We start from the raw sequence: 15,821 nt of genomic DNA on the forward strand, positions 1-15,821 counted from the left end.
CCAGCGGGTGAATTTGATATCGTTATTTATACTGTTATAAAAAGAATGGAACACTCGTAAAATGACTGCCTATAATGTATCCTAATATCATTAGAGGTATATGATATAATTTCGCTATATTAAATTGTTTAGCCTTAGCGGGGACCTCATTTGTAAACATAAGAAAAACAACTAATTGTAATTATGATACTCAATATGAATCAGATGCAAAAAGAGATATGTAGCAGGTGATTTTAATGTCCCAACTCATCTAGTTATAACAATATACGCTGAGTAAGGGATCAGTCGTCCCTGTAACACATTAAAAATGTATCTCTTGTATTCACTATCTTTTATGTTTACTATCCTTGTTGGTCTGGCCTGTGAAGGGACATAGTTCATAAAGTGCAGGAATGACTTGATGTTGCTATAATTCTCAGAATAAATCCGTTATAAATCCATTATAACGGATTTATTCTGAGCATGTCTATGGCCAGTTTTAATTAGGGTGTTAAGTGACGGTGCTGTTTCATTAATTTATAGATCATTTCTCAGAAATTGATTTAAAGGACACTGATAAGATTTAAATTAGATAAGCGTGACTGGTACTATAGTAGTAGGCATTACTTGACTATAAAGCATTAGAATGTGCTTGCATGACAGTTCAACAACTTCAGAGTAATATATTGCAAAAGCTCATAGATAGTATACCTTATACTGCCGAAAGGAGGCAGAGGCATGTATAATAATATGGTATATAGAATAAACATAACAATAGTCAGGTAAACCAAACACATCTTATAATAAGTGTGTACCTAATGTTACAGTATCAAATATAAAATCGTGACTCTCAGTTAAAAGTTAGAAGCACAAGTGTAAAAACAATAAAGGTACATCTCAAGGTAGGCGGATATATGCTTTGTTAGCTAGGTCAAATATTCCAAACATATACTAAGCATGATAAAAGCAGAGGAATATTCTTTCCACAGATGAGGCACACATATTAAGCATATGAATTCCTATCATATTGAGTCTAAACTCCATTGCATGTATAACTTTGAGTGAGTCAAGACCAAAAAAATATATATGTACAATTAGAGCTCATGAAAGCTTAGGGTTGGTTATTACAGTGCTAACTGATATCCCTGTCTCGGCCGCAGACAGAAGGCTCCATGTACGAAGCAGCGACACTGCTCCGGAGCCCTTGCGGGGCAGGTTCACATAAGCGAGCCTGCTTCCCACAATGTAAGAAGCAGCGGTCATTAGACTGCTGCTTCTTACACCCTACGCCACCTCTGAGTTGGTGAGGGAAAATCACAGAGAGTTTGTTCGCTCTCTGTGATTGACAGCCCCTTCAGTCGCGCGATTGGTTGCGCGAATGAAGGGGCGAGTATTACACACTCCGATGAGTGTGCAATGATACATACGGGCAAGCGGATCAAGAGATTAGCTGCACGTGTGTAGCGAAGGCGGGCGGACAGCTTCGCGAGTTGAGAATCTGTCCACCCGCCGCTTAGTACATGGAGCCCAGAGACACAACAGTAGGCCCTTCTGACATATTATTTTAACAGCAGCTTAAGAATATATATAGACATCACCTCAATAGTTGTACCTATCATGTATGACTCAGGATATTGTATCATGTTCATCTAGTAAGATCTATAGGGAGAAGGAGAGCGGCAAAACATTATAACAATATATGTATAGTCTGGGGTTCAGTGCTTCGTATTCTATGGCCATTAAGAATAAAGGACCTGGGAATATAGGGATATTACTTGCAGTTATATAATGTATGAGGGTCTCAGCCCTTTTTGCCATCCTATAATAAGTATGTATAAGCTAGAAACCTATCGACAGTAACTCTTAAAGAGAAATAATACTATTTCTGTGAGCAACCTAATAAAACAAATAGTATCAAGAAGGAGACACTGCAATCTATTGAGTATATTTAGATTTAAAGTATGAACTTAGGTATATAGTGCGCCATGTAAAGAAAAAAAAACGTTTGTGTTAACCCTTACTCATCATACATAAAGTAGTTTATATCCAGTCCAGATATTGGTGTTGGTTCAAGAACATATTAGCCAACACCAGATCTTTTATCTTGTTTCAATGAAACCAAGGAGAGTTGTGTCATGGAGGGAAGATTCTCTGACAGCCAATGAAAGGTCTCTATCCCTAGTAAGACCATGGAGGGGCTGGGAGTCGTAAATGCATAGGAATACAAACCAGTGTTCCTTGAAGAATGGTCTGCATCTCCTGCAACAAGAGCACTCTGCCACCGCAATATCTTTTCATCTCTAAGATAACCAGAAGAGGTGCCCAACATTCTAAGCTGTAGTAATGTACATTTCTCACCAAGGGTAATTCTGTTTCTCTGCTACAATGATATCGCACAGAGTGTCCTGAGATGTTTTATCCCTGTTAAAGGCTCAATGGTCCGCTTGTTTGAGGGAAACAATATGGCCACACACACTCTGTGTGATAAGTGTATCTGCATAGCCACCCATTATATGTAATAGTGATGGTAGGTAGCGCAATTAGACACTTTGCAATGCTCCTTATAATCACGGCATCCGTCCCATCAATCAGGTTAGTGCTCTCCTGGGGTCTGTAGCCATAACTCCCAATTCGTCATGTGATATGAATGATGGGCATTGAGGCTCCTGAGCGTTACCTCTAATTCAGACTACTATGGTGGGGGCTGTAAAAAGATCAGGCTCTGCAGATTCTGCTCTGTCAAGCTGGAGCACCATCTTTAGCGTATATTGAAAAGCAGCCTGGAAGTCGTCTATGAGGTTATTCATCTCCCTGAGAATGTAAAACCCAAGATATCATACTGCCCCTATGTAGCTGTAATCGTTAGTAAAATCAATGAGGGGTTTTTAACCAGTCCGAGATCTCTCCCTTGTCTCCACGTGGGTAGGAAAATGGCCACTCTAAGGGATTCCGTCTAGAACAAGGAGCGTCTGAGCTGTGAAATTCCTGTCTTAGAATATCTTTTTCTTTAGTTTTGTTCTGCTTGGTCTCCTGGTCTTTAAACTCAGTATTTATGATATATGAGAGCCTGAATGGTCCCAAAGTTTGATTTTTATATGAAATATAGAAGGAGCTGCCAAAATGTGCGACTGTTCAGTTCAAGAGCCAGCTTCGTCTCCCCCATAAACCATAATTTTGTTGCTGGGCTCACATGGCTCAAGCAAATTTAAATTTGAAATTCAATGAGGCTCATTTCACCTATTTTTTGTAGCTAATTACCAGTGAGCACTCTTTCATTAAATGGACAGTCGACACCTTAGTCATCTTAAAGTCTTACCTTAGATTAAGCTGCAAATAGCCTCCTGCACCCCTTCCTTTATTATGCAGCAGGAACAGTAAAAAAAAGTATATTTTAAAATTAATATTGTTTCTGGGACACTTGGAAATGGCTGCCTAGCTTCACCCACTGATGACATCATGATATGTGCTGCATATGGCGCTCAATCACAAAAGGTTCACTAGTTGGATTTAACAGGACACAGTGCCTAGATGCAGCTCAGATTGGGATGTCATCAATGGGCGGAGCTTGGCAGCTATTTCGATATAGTATGGAGATTAGGTGTGGAGATTGTGTGACCTGCAATACAATGCAGGTAGGAGATTCCTTTCAACAGCCACGCAAGAGCAAGAGATACTCCATACGACAACATCTCACATGCAGTAGCACCTATGTCATACATAATCATTTGCCATGTTCCCTTTTTTACGTGGGTAAAATGACAACTACAGTCAAAGATAGAATGGCTAACCACAGATTCTCGATCAGAGAGGAGCTAAAGAGGGGGAATCAAATCTCCCATTGACATGACATTTTGTCACACACAGGCAAAATCTGTCAAGTTTGCACAGCATGCGTATTTGACCATGTCCCACCCCAGAGGAGATGTGGTGATCGCACCAGGATGCTACTACAATTGGAGTCCAGATGGATATTTATGCTGGACACAGTGTCCCTGAAGGGACTTAATATTAAACTGGACTTTGGACCATTTATTGGTTAATAAATAAAATCAAAGCTGATGCCCTCATTTTGCAGGTTAAACATAAAAGTGTTAACCTCTCCCACCACAATGTGATCGAATTTTGCCTGTTTTAAATAAATATGTGTATATATATATATATATATATATATATATATATATACTGATATATGTTATGTATATACATTCTCCTATTGTGTGCAGTGGGACAATACTGATTTTAATACCCTCTACACTTATGTTCATTTTTTCTCCACCTATTTTTTCTTGCTTTTATCTATGTTTTTATCCTTGGGATACTAGCCCTCCAATTTGAGCATTCACTCTTACATTGTGATCATGTTTGAACCACTTCTCTACATCCACCCATACTTGAAAGGATTCATGAAGGTACTAATGAGCTACTATCAAGATGTCAATAGTAACGAGTAGCTACAAAACAGAGGAAGCTGCTATATGTGGGGCACAAGTATTAGGGCCCCATAGCAGGCAGACAATTTCATTTTCTGGGGGGGGGTCATTCAGGAGTCTAGAGTAAGCCTTAAGAAACTGCTTTAACCACATGATCCTGTGTCTGGACTTCTGGGTGGTCAAGGGTGGTCAGGGAAAGTGCATTGCATGGGCAATGTACAATTTCATAACAGCATATGTTCACATTTCAAGTGAGTGAATTAAGCAAAATAATTATACAAGCATTATACTCAATATTTTTACAGTACTGCTTATTAAGCTAACAAACTGCCTATTGACATCTTCTGATTTGAACCTTCCTGTTTGAAATCCCGCTGCCCTTACTGCAAAAAAACCTCTCCAGTACACTTCCTCTTACGGGTCTGTCACAATGGTCTGACTCTCCCACTCACAAAAATGGATGCTTTCTTAATCTGATCAGCTATAAAGGCACTCTCTCAGGCTTCACAAATTCCTCTTTTCCTCTTTCTGACCATCATCTCCTAACTTGTAACATCACAGCACTTCCTACTTCTCTCCCACCTTCTAACCCTTGCATCAAACTCCACAGAAGCATCAAGTCACTAGATCACCAACATGTTTCAAACTCTCTCATACATCTGCTCTCTTCCATATTCTCCTTTTCCGCCCTGACCAATTGATCTGTCACTATACTTCAACTCTTAAATTGGTCCTTGACAATCTGGCACTTCCTACCATAGCTCGAAAGTCATGCACACATCCTTAGCCCTGGCATATTCCTCTCACACGCTACGTATGCAGATGTTTCCACACTTCTAAGTGATACTAGAGAAAATCCAGATGTGCAACTGACTTTCTTCATTACAAGTTCATCTTAAACTCCTACTATTCTGCCCTTAACCTCTCCAAGTAGGATTACTTCTCTTCCCCTAACTCTTTCTTCAAACCCAAAATATATGTTCTACACTTTTAATACCCTTCTCCAACCACCCCACCTCCTATTTTCACTTCAGCTCAAGACTTTACCAACCTTTTCACCACCAAAATTGATTACATCAGAAACAAAATAATTTCTCAACTTAATACCAGTCTCCAACTCCCTCAACATTACGGATGTAAAAGAAAAACACAAAGCCATAGATTCAGCTCTTTTGTCTCTTCTACTAAGGAAGAAGTTTCTGCCCTTATATCTTCCTCTCACCTCACTACCTGTCCCCTTAATCCCATCCCCTCACAACTACTGCCTTCCCTCTCTCCTACTATTACTCCAATTCAACACATATTGTAATCTCTCCCCAGCACTGGTTTATTCCCCTCATCCCTTAGACATGCACTAATTGCACTAATTAAACCTATCCCCAAAAAATCTTCTCTCGATCCATCATCCCCAACAAACTACAGCCCTATTTCATTACTCCCTCTTTCCCCAAAACTTCTGGAAAGGCTTGTATAAACACGTTTATGACGTTTACTTCATTGATTCATTGCAATATGGATTTTGCCCCCAACACTCCACAGCAATCATTAAGGTTACTAATGGCCTAATTAAAGCAAAATGAAAAGGCCACTTTTCTCTGTTAATCCTTCTCGATCTGTCTGCAGCCTTTGACACTTTTGACCACCCTCGCACCAAAACCTCCAATCCTTCTGTATCTGTGACACAGCCCTCTCGTGGTTCTCATCCTACCTGTCTAACCGTACCTTTAGTGTAACCTTCACTGGAACATCCTCTGACCTTTTACCACCTTGTGTTGGGGTACCACAAGATTTTGTCCTTGGTCTCCTTTTCTTCTCAATGTATACATCATCCTTAATAAAACTACATGGGTTTCAGTATCATTTGTATGCTGATGATACCCAAATCTACCTCTAGGCACCAGACCTATCCCCTTCCTTACTGACTCGTGTCACTGTCTTTCTAATATTTCATCCTGGATGTCCTCTTACTACCTTATGCTAAATCTCTCCAAAACTGGGTTCCTTATTTTGCCCCCTCTTCCAAAATCACTACCCCCCACCAACTTTCTTTAACAGTTGATAATAACATCAATACCCCAACCCTGCATGCCTGATGTCTTTGGGTCACACTATGTCTCCTGTCCCCTTCACTCTGCTCATGACCTCCTTCTCTACGCCTCTTGTTACCTCCTCACATTCCTGTCTACTCTATGCCTTGCTCCACTAGTTTTCAAATTTCAACCTCTCCTCAAAGACTCTATTGTTCAGGAATGCATACAATATACACTAACATTTTCTTATCTTAGTTCCTCTCCACATTTTGTCATCCCCCTGAATCCCTTGAGCATGTAAGCCTAAGATCCAAGCTGCTTTGTAGATCACCTTCATGAGAGCTGTTTTACAACAGTGCAAAACTTGGCAGGGTCCTCTATCCCTTTGTCTCCCATAATTGTTACCTTGCATATTAGACCCACGTTTTTGCGCTGTGGAATCTATACATACATTGTAAAAGTTTGCTTCAGTGGTGTAGTTTTTTTTTTTAAAAGGGTATTGTAATAATATTTATTGTTTGTTTTGCTTCAGTAAAATCTTTAAATAAAACTAAAATAGTATAATTTCTGTACTTCCTACTCGTGTTCAGGGCCGGACTGGGACCAAAAAGAGGCCTGGGAATTTTAGGCAAAGAGGCCCCCCCTTCACTCATCATTTCTTATTTAAAGAGACAGTCTAGTAAAAATTAAACTTTCATGATTTGGATAGGGCATGTCACTGTAATTTTTTTTTTTATGCAGTCACTATTGACATAAATTCTTGATACAGTCTCCACAGTTCTGGTCACAGATGAAAAAATGACATAGAAGCTACGAACAAATGACCAGTGAAGCACAGATTAAATGTGAAATAAATGAACACTAAAATAAATGATATATTGAAAACCTCAGTTTTCATGTGAGATATCAGTCACTCTTGGACCCTTATAAAAAAGATGTGTTCTATAAACTAAACATACTTATGTAGTAAATGAGGAGCATTTGTAGCGTACATGAAAGATCACTTAACACTATAGCTTACAAATATATAGCGTTATACTAAGCTATATTAGAGGGTAATATCATATAAGAAAAAAAACATGCTTTGCTTATGCAGAAAGTGAGGAGTATGTGTAATATACATAAGGAATCACTCAACATTATAGCTCACAAATACTGCATATATCCCTGCAATGGCTGATAGTCCCAAACATTCTTATGCAGAAAAAAATAATGTTTAGCTTAAATTAATGACAACACTTAAGCCACTGATATTATGCATACAATTTAATATCTGGCCAAGTCTCTTTAAAAGGGCATTAACAATAATGATCACAGGAGGGTGACTTTCAAAAGACAAGTAATAGTAACAGAACATTGGTCTAGCAGCCTCTTATTTATTAGGGACTCTAATGATTATTATCCTACATCAAATGGTACAAAACACAAATACATACAAATTGCCCAGATAAGATAAAAAAGCTCCAGCTTCACAGATATTTAAATATCTGCATATGAAAAACTATGTATAGGTAAAGATGTTAACATTTTTTTTATGTAGACAATGAAATCAACCTATTGGCATCATAGATAAGCATCCCACATACATATAAGCTATATGGAAAATATTAGGATAATTAGGATGAACTTCAAATGGATTACACACATCCCACATTCACCTAAACATCAACCAGGTGCTAATGGGCGTTACAGGGGGTGCTGAGACTGATTGGGGTTACAGGGGGCCCTGTGGCTGATGGGGGTTACAGAGTGGTGCTTAGGCTGATTAGGGTTACAGGGAGGGGGGCCTGTGGCTGATGGGGTTTACAGGGTGGGCCCTGAGACTGATTGGGGTTACAGGGGGGCCCCGGGGCTGATGGTGGTTACAGGGGGGCACTGACACTGATTGGGGTTACAGGGGGGCCCTGGGACTGATGGTGGTTACAGGGGGCCCTGGGGCTGATGGTGGTTACAAGGGGGTCCCTGGGGCTAATGGTGGTTATAGGGGGGGTCCCTGGGGCTGATAGTGGTTTACAGCCTCAGCACCCCCCTGTAACCACCATCAGCCCCAGCCCTCCCCCCTGTTACTCCAATCAGCCTCATCAGAGTCATCACCTCCCTGTAACTACCTTCAGCCCCAGGGCCCCCTGTAACTAACATCAGCCCCAGGGCCCCCCCTGTAACTAACATCAGCTCCAGGGCCCCCCTGTAACCCCAATCAGCCTCAGCACCCCCACCATGTTACCCCCATTAGCCTCAGGCCCCCAGCACCCCCACCCTGTAACCCCCTTTAGCCCCAGGGCCCCCCAACCTGTAACGCCCATTGTACAGTGCGCTCAGTAGCATTACTGCCGGAACTCGGAAGCAGCCAGTGTGCCTGTGCAGCCAATCTGAATGGGGATTGAAATGTTTGTAATGGGCCTGGCCGTCTGAACTGAAGTACTAGCTAGTGTACATACGACTACGTGTACCTACGGTGTGAAATTAAATTTGATGCTGTTGTGGCGCTGCAGCGTACTGCTTAGTTGCTAAATACTATACAGATGAGATAAGATACATACTTAATATTAATTAAGTTAAACATTAACAACATTTATTAAATAAAATATTTTTTTTAAAAATCAGTTCTCAAAAAAAAATTGTATGCCGCCGTGAGGTCACAGTGGGCGGGGCTAAAATACCACACGGCCTACAGGGCATTTGCCTGGTATGCCCGACGTTCAGTCCGGGCCTGCTCGTGTTTATTGGCTAATAGGCACTTGCTTTAAAATAATGCTCATTTGTGGAAAAGACTAAAATTGTAACAAACAGAAAACCGCTTTCCTGTCCGAGCATGCATCTTTTCAGTGTCTGGTGTAGTGCTGTTGTTTTGAATGTAGCAAACTTGAATCAATGGCTAAGTGGCTCAGCTGATCACAAACCCTTACTGATGCACTGAACAATAACACAGTGTTTCAACAGGGGCCAGGGGTAAGACAGCAATTAGACTAAACTTCGTAACTGAGCTCTCTCTAGAACTTTAATTAACTCACTAAGTAGCAAAGAGGAACTGTAAGTTATTTGAATATAAAATGAAAGACATACGTTTGTATAAGTTTAGTCTTGCTATCCAGACAAATACAACTTGCATAAAATTCTAAATGCAGTTATACTGATAGCAGAGGTATCCAGGGTAAAAGTAATCTTAGATTGTCCTAGTCAAGGCCTCACAGAAAAAAGCAACACAAAATCATTTAACAAATTCATAGTCCACAAACAAGCCAAAGTTGAATACTAAGTAAGTCACAAAGAAGGGGTTAATACAATAGCGTAGTCAGGGGAAGCAGAAGTAAAACCAAGAAGTAATTGCCAGAGTAAATTAAATACAGTAGAATTGCATAATCATTAAATGTATAATAAAAAGAAAATGCAAAAACACTTTTTTTCTGACAAATTTCAAAGGTTCCTTCCATTTCCCTATCCAATGGGGCCGATTTATTATAGTGCGAGCGGACATGATCCGCTGTAGCGGATCATGTCCGCCGCACATTGATAAACGCTGTCGGCATTTATCATTGCACAAGCAGTTCTTGTGAAATGCTTGTGCAATGCCGCCCCCTGCACATTCGCTGCCAATTGGCCGCTAGCAGGGGGTGTCAATCAACTCGATCGTATCCGATTGGGCTGATAGCTGTCCGCCGCCTCAGACTTGGGCCCATATATGTATATGAGCTGTGAACTTTTTGCACTTCAGCAAAGGATACCAAGATAATGAAATAAATTAGATAATGAAAGTAATTTGGAAAGTTTTTTTTTTTTAATTGCATACTGTATCTGAATCAAGAACATTTGATTCTATCTGTCATATCCCTTTAACATTCTTTTAGGCAAAAGCAATAATTAAAAAATAATTACATTGTCCCCTCAAGTGCAACTCAAATGTTATCATTCATAATCATCATAGATATAAAGACAGGTCCCCCGTGCAATTATATAAAATGCTAAATAATGGATATATTTAAATCTTATTCAGACTATAAAAATTGAAATCTAAAAATTAGTCTCAGGTGTTTTATTATAGCAGCTGTGGATGAGGCATTTGTCTATATTAGGAAAACACTGATTAATTATCTGTTTTATATGAATGACTTTCTTTTGAGCAGGGCACATTGTACTCTAAAGTTCTTGTAAAAAAATATTTAACTTTTAAGGTTTTACAACCTGCTCTGGTCTATGTTAAATTCTTGAAAGTATTATTATAACAACTGATTTTTATGGGAATGGGGAGATTAATCAAATCTCTTAAACTGTTGCTTTAATAGTTTATTGTCTCACAAACTTGGCTAGTAAAACAAACTTCCTTTCACATCAATAAAAAAAAACTTTTTTATTACTTAAATGTATGATTAATAGTATTAATCAACAAGTAGTTGCTATATAAGATAATTATTTGAATTGCTTAACTACATTTCTTACCAGTTCTAACAGATTATTGAGTTATCATAAAAATATAATTGTATACCTCTTAAGGGAAATCAAAGGGTGAAAATGAATGGCTAAAGTTGATGTAAAATTAATATGATATAATACTGTCAATAACAATAGGGGGTCAAGATTTTATAGAAATGAAAGAAATTATTTTAATCATCCATATACCTTAAATGCAACATGCAACAATGCTAATACAAATTTTGAATTAATACAATAGGCATGTTTGCTCCTACAAATGAAAAATGATGGCTTCCCGGTAGAGCCCATATTTTAATTTTGAACTAAGCTTGTTTTCCAAATAGTGTTTTATTATCCTAAGAATCTTAATGTTTCATTGCAGCGATAAATTTTGTTGAAATATAGTATTTCCAAAATACGTAGTAGTAATGTTTGAGTCGAATGATAAAAATAGCAAACCAACCAAAAAAAGTAAATCTATTAAAAATTGATGTTGAGAGTGTGGTATAACCCAGCATAAACCACACCCTTAGGGGGCGCCTCCAAACACAAATGACAAAAAATAGTAGTGTGAAAGGAAAAAGAGAAAATGGATATACAACTCTATAAGCACTATATCTACCAAACAATGTCCATAGGAGATATGTGAAAAACAAGTTCCAATGTACAATAGTCCAAAAAAGTGTGGCAGCTCTCGGTTGTAGGATGGTCTTCCTATGATGTTAGATAACTGAAAAAAGAAAAAACAGAGGCGCCTCTGTTTTTTCTTTTTTCGGAAATCTATTAAAAAACTTTAAATTCTTCAGTATAATAAAATATGGCGCCGCAATATTTCATAGCGCAAGATACCATTTATTTAAGTTAAATAGTTAGACAATAAAGAAACCCGTATCATTACCACTCCATAGACATTAGGATTGAAACATTTTTAAACATTAAGGGCCAGATTACAGTGGGGTGCTAACAGTTAAGTGCAAGCAATATCGGGTTTATCGCGGCTGTTTGTGTCTGATGTAGTGTTCTCATTACAAGTAAACATGATCGATTGAGCGCAATTGAAGTTAACGTGTGTTGGGATAGTGCAGCCTCAGAGCTCTCAAAATAAAGAGCGTCACAAAACACATCAAACAGTACAGTTAAACTCATAATAACACTAATAAAAATAATTTTAATAAAATTATTGCACAAAACGTTATAAGGGCTCACTTTGTGCTGTATATGTGGAATTTTAAAATTTACACGGATTTGTGTAATAAAGGACGTTTGAATTTAAACCTCTCTCTCAGACAGTGCTCCTATATTCTTTTTGCCATATCGTTGTGAGAAACTCCTAGTGCCAGCACGGCTTTTGCAGAGATCATACAGACCACGAACCCAGATTTTAGTCCGAGACGCGGACACAGCTTGAGCTGATTGGGGTTGTTGACGTCATTCAAAAAGACCGAGGATTGGATGTCTTGGTTGGAGGATTTGAAAATGCGCCCATTTAGACGGCTGATGAGGGTATGGGAAGCTGAAGGCAGAGGAACACACCGATAACCCGAATACTTATCGGCAAGACAAGGGTTGCCCACGGAGGACACAGCAGTAGTCCAGTCGCCTACTTCTACCCTAAGACTAGCAGAAGTCCAGGAGGCAGTGGTAAGGATAAAATGTAACTTCCTGCTAATGAGATTTCCCATGTAATGTATTCATGTGAATTTGATACTGGCCCTTATTTACACCACAGCTTTTATAGACAGTAATTGTTACACAATTGGGATAACCAGCTCCTTATTTGAGTGCTCAAGTAACTTTTTGTATACACTCAAAGATATGAGGTCTCAGTGTGAAAAAGAAGTATTAACACACAAAAACAAAAAACGCCCGTACAAAGTATTAACAAAAAAACACCTAACAGCCCACACAAATTATTAACAAAAAAAAACCTAATCATCTGCACGAAGTATTAACAAAAAACCTAACCACCCACACAAAGTATTAACAGAAAAAAAATAACCATCCACACAAAGTAATAACAAATTAAAGCTCTCATCTTATTGGCTGATTTCAAATTTCAGCCAATAGGAATGCAAGGTACCTAAATGGGGTACCTTGAATTCATTATTCAGTATGCGGTGTCGACCGCATGAAGAGGATCCTCCACGCCGGTCCTGCTCTGCAACTGCCGGTCCAGCTCCGTGGTCAATGCTCAGCGCCGCCTTAGCTCCAGATGAAGATAGAAGACTAGATGAAAATGTTGCTGCGTAGAAGAAGACCTTTACTGCCGGACTTCAGGAACTGTGAATATCTATTTCGGGGTTAGACTTAGGCTTATTTCTTATTTTTTTGGGTCATTTTTTTTTTAGAATAGGGATTTTTTATTTTTTAATGGCCAGCAAAAGAGCTCATTGCCCTTTTAAGTTCAATGCCCATACAAATGCACCTTTAGGGGCAATGGGTATCTTAGGTTTATTTAGACTTAGGTTTCTTTATTTTGGGGGGCTTTTGTGGGTGGGGGCTTTACTTTCAAGGGGTACTTTGTAATTTTTTTAAGGTAAAAGAGCTGTTTAACTTAGGGCAATGCCCTACAGAAGGCCCTTTTAAGGGCTTTTGGTAGTTTATTGATAGATTAGGGGGTGTTTATAGTGGTATAGATTAGGTTTAATTTCATCCAGCGTGGGGACATCTTCTATCTTCATCCGGAGCAAAGGAAGCGCTGAGCGTAGTTGACATCGCTGCCACATACTGAATATTGAATGCAAGGTACCCCATTTAGGTACCTTGCATTCCTATTGGCTGAAATTTGAAATCAGCCAATAGGATGAGAGCTACAGAAATCCTATTAGTTGTTCAAATCAGCCAATCATGAAGAGGAACCTCCATGCTAGTCCTGCTCCGTGATTGCAGATCATGCTCACCTCCGCTCTGCGCCGCATTCTCTCCGGATGAAGATATAAGATGTCCCTGAACTGGATGAAGTTGGAACTGCCTTGAAGAAGACCTTCACTGCCTGACTTTTTCAAATTTTTTTGTGTTTTTTTTTTATTTTTTATTAGTGTTTTTTTTTTTCTTTTTTTTTTTAATGGGCAGCAAAAGAGCTGATTGCAATTTTAAGGGCAATGCCTATACAAATGCCCCTTTAGAGGCAATAGGTAGCTTAGGTTTTTTAGACTTAGGTTTTTTATTTTAGGGGGTTGTGTGGGTGGGGGTTTTACTTTTAGGGGGTACTTTGTAATTTTTTAAGGTAAAAGAGCTGTTTCACTTAGGGCAATGTCCTACAAAAGGAAGGCCCTTTTAAGGGCTATTGATAGTTAGATTAGGGGGTGTTTTTATTTTGGGGGGGAGGGGTTATATTTATAGGGGTATTAGATTAGGTTTAATTTTTTTTCAGTAATTTTAAATAGACTGTCCTCTGAGCAGGCTTATTGCCTAGTATATATATATATATATATATATATATATATATATATATATATATATATGTGTGTGTGTGTGTGTGTGTGTGTGTGTTCATATTTATAGACATATATGCACATATGAACACATAAAGACATATGTGTTTATATATAGACATGTATAGAAGTGCATTGGAGCCCTTTGCAGTCAAGTAGATGAAAACATGAGAAATCATATTTATGCAATATTCATATTTAATAATGATTTAAACTATGTATCTACTGTGAATATTCTCCATTCCAATTGATATATATATATACACAGTGGGGCAAAACGTACAAGACCACTGATAATCTCCCTCGATCTGGGGCTCCACGCAAGATCTCACCCCGTGGGGTCAAAATGAACACAAGAATGGTGAGCAAACATCCCAGAACCACACGGGGGGACCTAGTGAATGACCTGCAGAGAGCTGGGACCAACATAACAAAGGCTACCATCAGTAACACACTACGCCGCCAGGGACTCAGATCCTGCAGTGCCAGACGTGTCCCCCTGCTTAAGCCAGTACATGTCCGGGCCCATCTGAAGTATGCTAGAGACCATTTGGATAATCCAGAAGTGGATTGGGAGAATGTCATATGGTCAGAAGAAACCAAAGTACAACTGTTTGGTAGAAACACAACTCGCCGTGTTTGGAGGAGAGAGAATGCTGAGTTGCAAAGAACACCATACCTACTGTGTTGCAAAGAACACCATACCTACTGTGAAGCATGGGGGTGGCAACATCATGCTTTGGGGCTGTTTCTCTGCAAAGGGAACAGGACGACTGATCCGTGTACATGAAAGAATGAATGGGGCCATGTATCATGAGATTTTTGAGTGCAAACCTCCTTCCATCAGCAAGGGCATTGAAGATGAAACGTGGTTGGGTCTTTCAGCATGACAATAATCCCAAACACACCACCCGGGCAACGAAGGAGTGGCTTTGTAAGAAGCATTTCAAGGTCCTGGAGTGGCCTAGCCAGTCTCCAGATCTCAACCCTATAGAACACCTTTGGAGGGAGTTGAAAGTCTGTGTTGCCCAGCAACAGCCCCAAAACATCACGGCTCTAGAGGAGATGTGCATGCAGGAATGGGCCAACATACCAGCAACAGTGTGTGACAACCTTGTGAAGACTTACAGAAAACGTTTGACCTCTGTCATTGCCAACAAAGGATATATAACAAAGTATTGAGATGAACTTTTGATATTGACCAAATACTTATTTTCCACCATAATTTGCAAATACATTCTTTCCAAATCAGACAATGTGATTGTCTGGATTTGTTTCCACATTTTGTCTCTCATAGTTGAGGTATACCTATGATGAAAATTACAGGCCTCTCTCATCTTCTTAAGTGGGAGAACTTGCACAATTGGTGGCTGGCTAAATACTTTTTTGCCCCCACTATATATATATATATATACCATGTAAATGCCAAAAAAGACTGGCATGTAGAATTGAACCTCATTTTAATTCCATGTCAAACAAATCTATCATTCATTTTACATTTATCATCAATTCATCTTTCCATAGTATCAAAATGCAGTTCC

Source organism: Bombina bombina, chromosome 4, assembly GCF_027579735.1.
Source record: "Bombina bombina isolate aBomBom1 chromosome 4, aBomBom1.pri, whole genome shotgun sequence".
Classification (NCBI taxonomy): domain Eukaryota; kingdom Metazoa; phylum Chordata; class Amphibia; order Anura; family Bombinatoridae; genus Bombina; species Bombina bombina.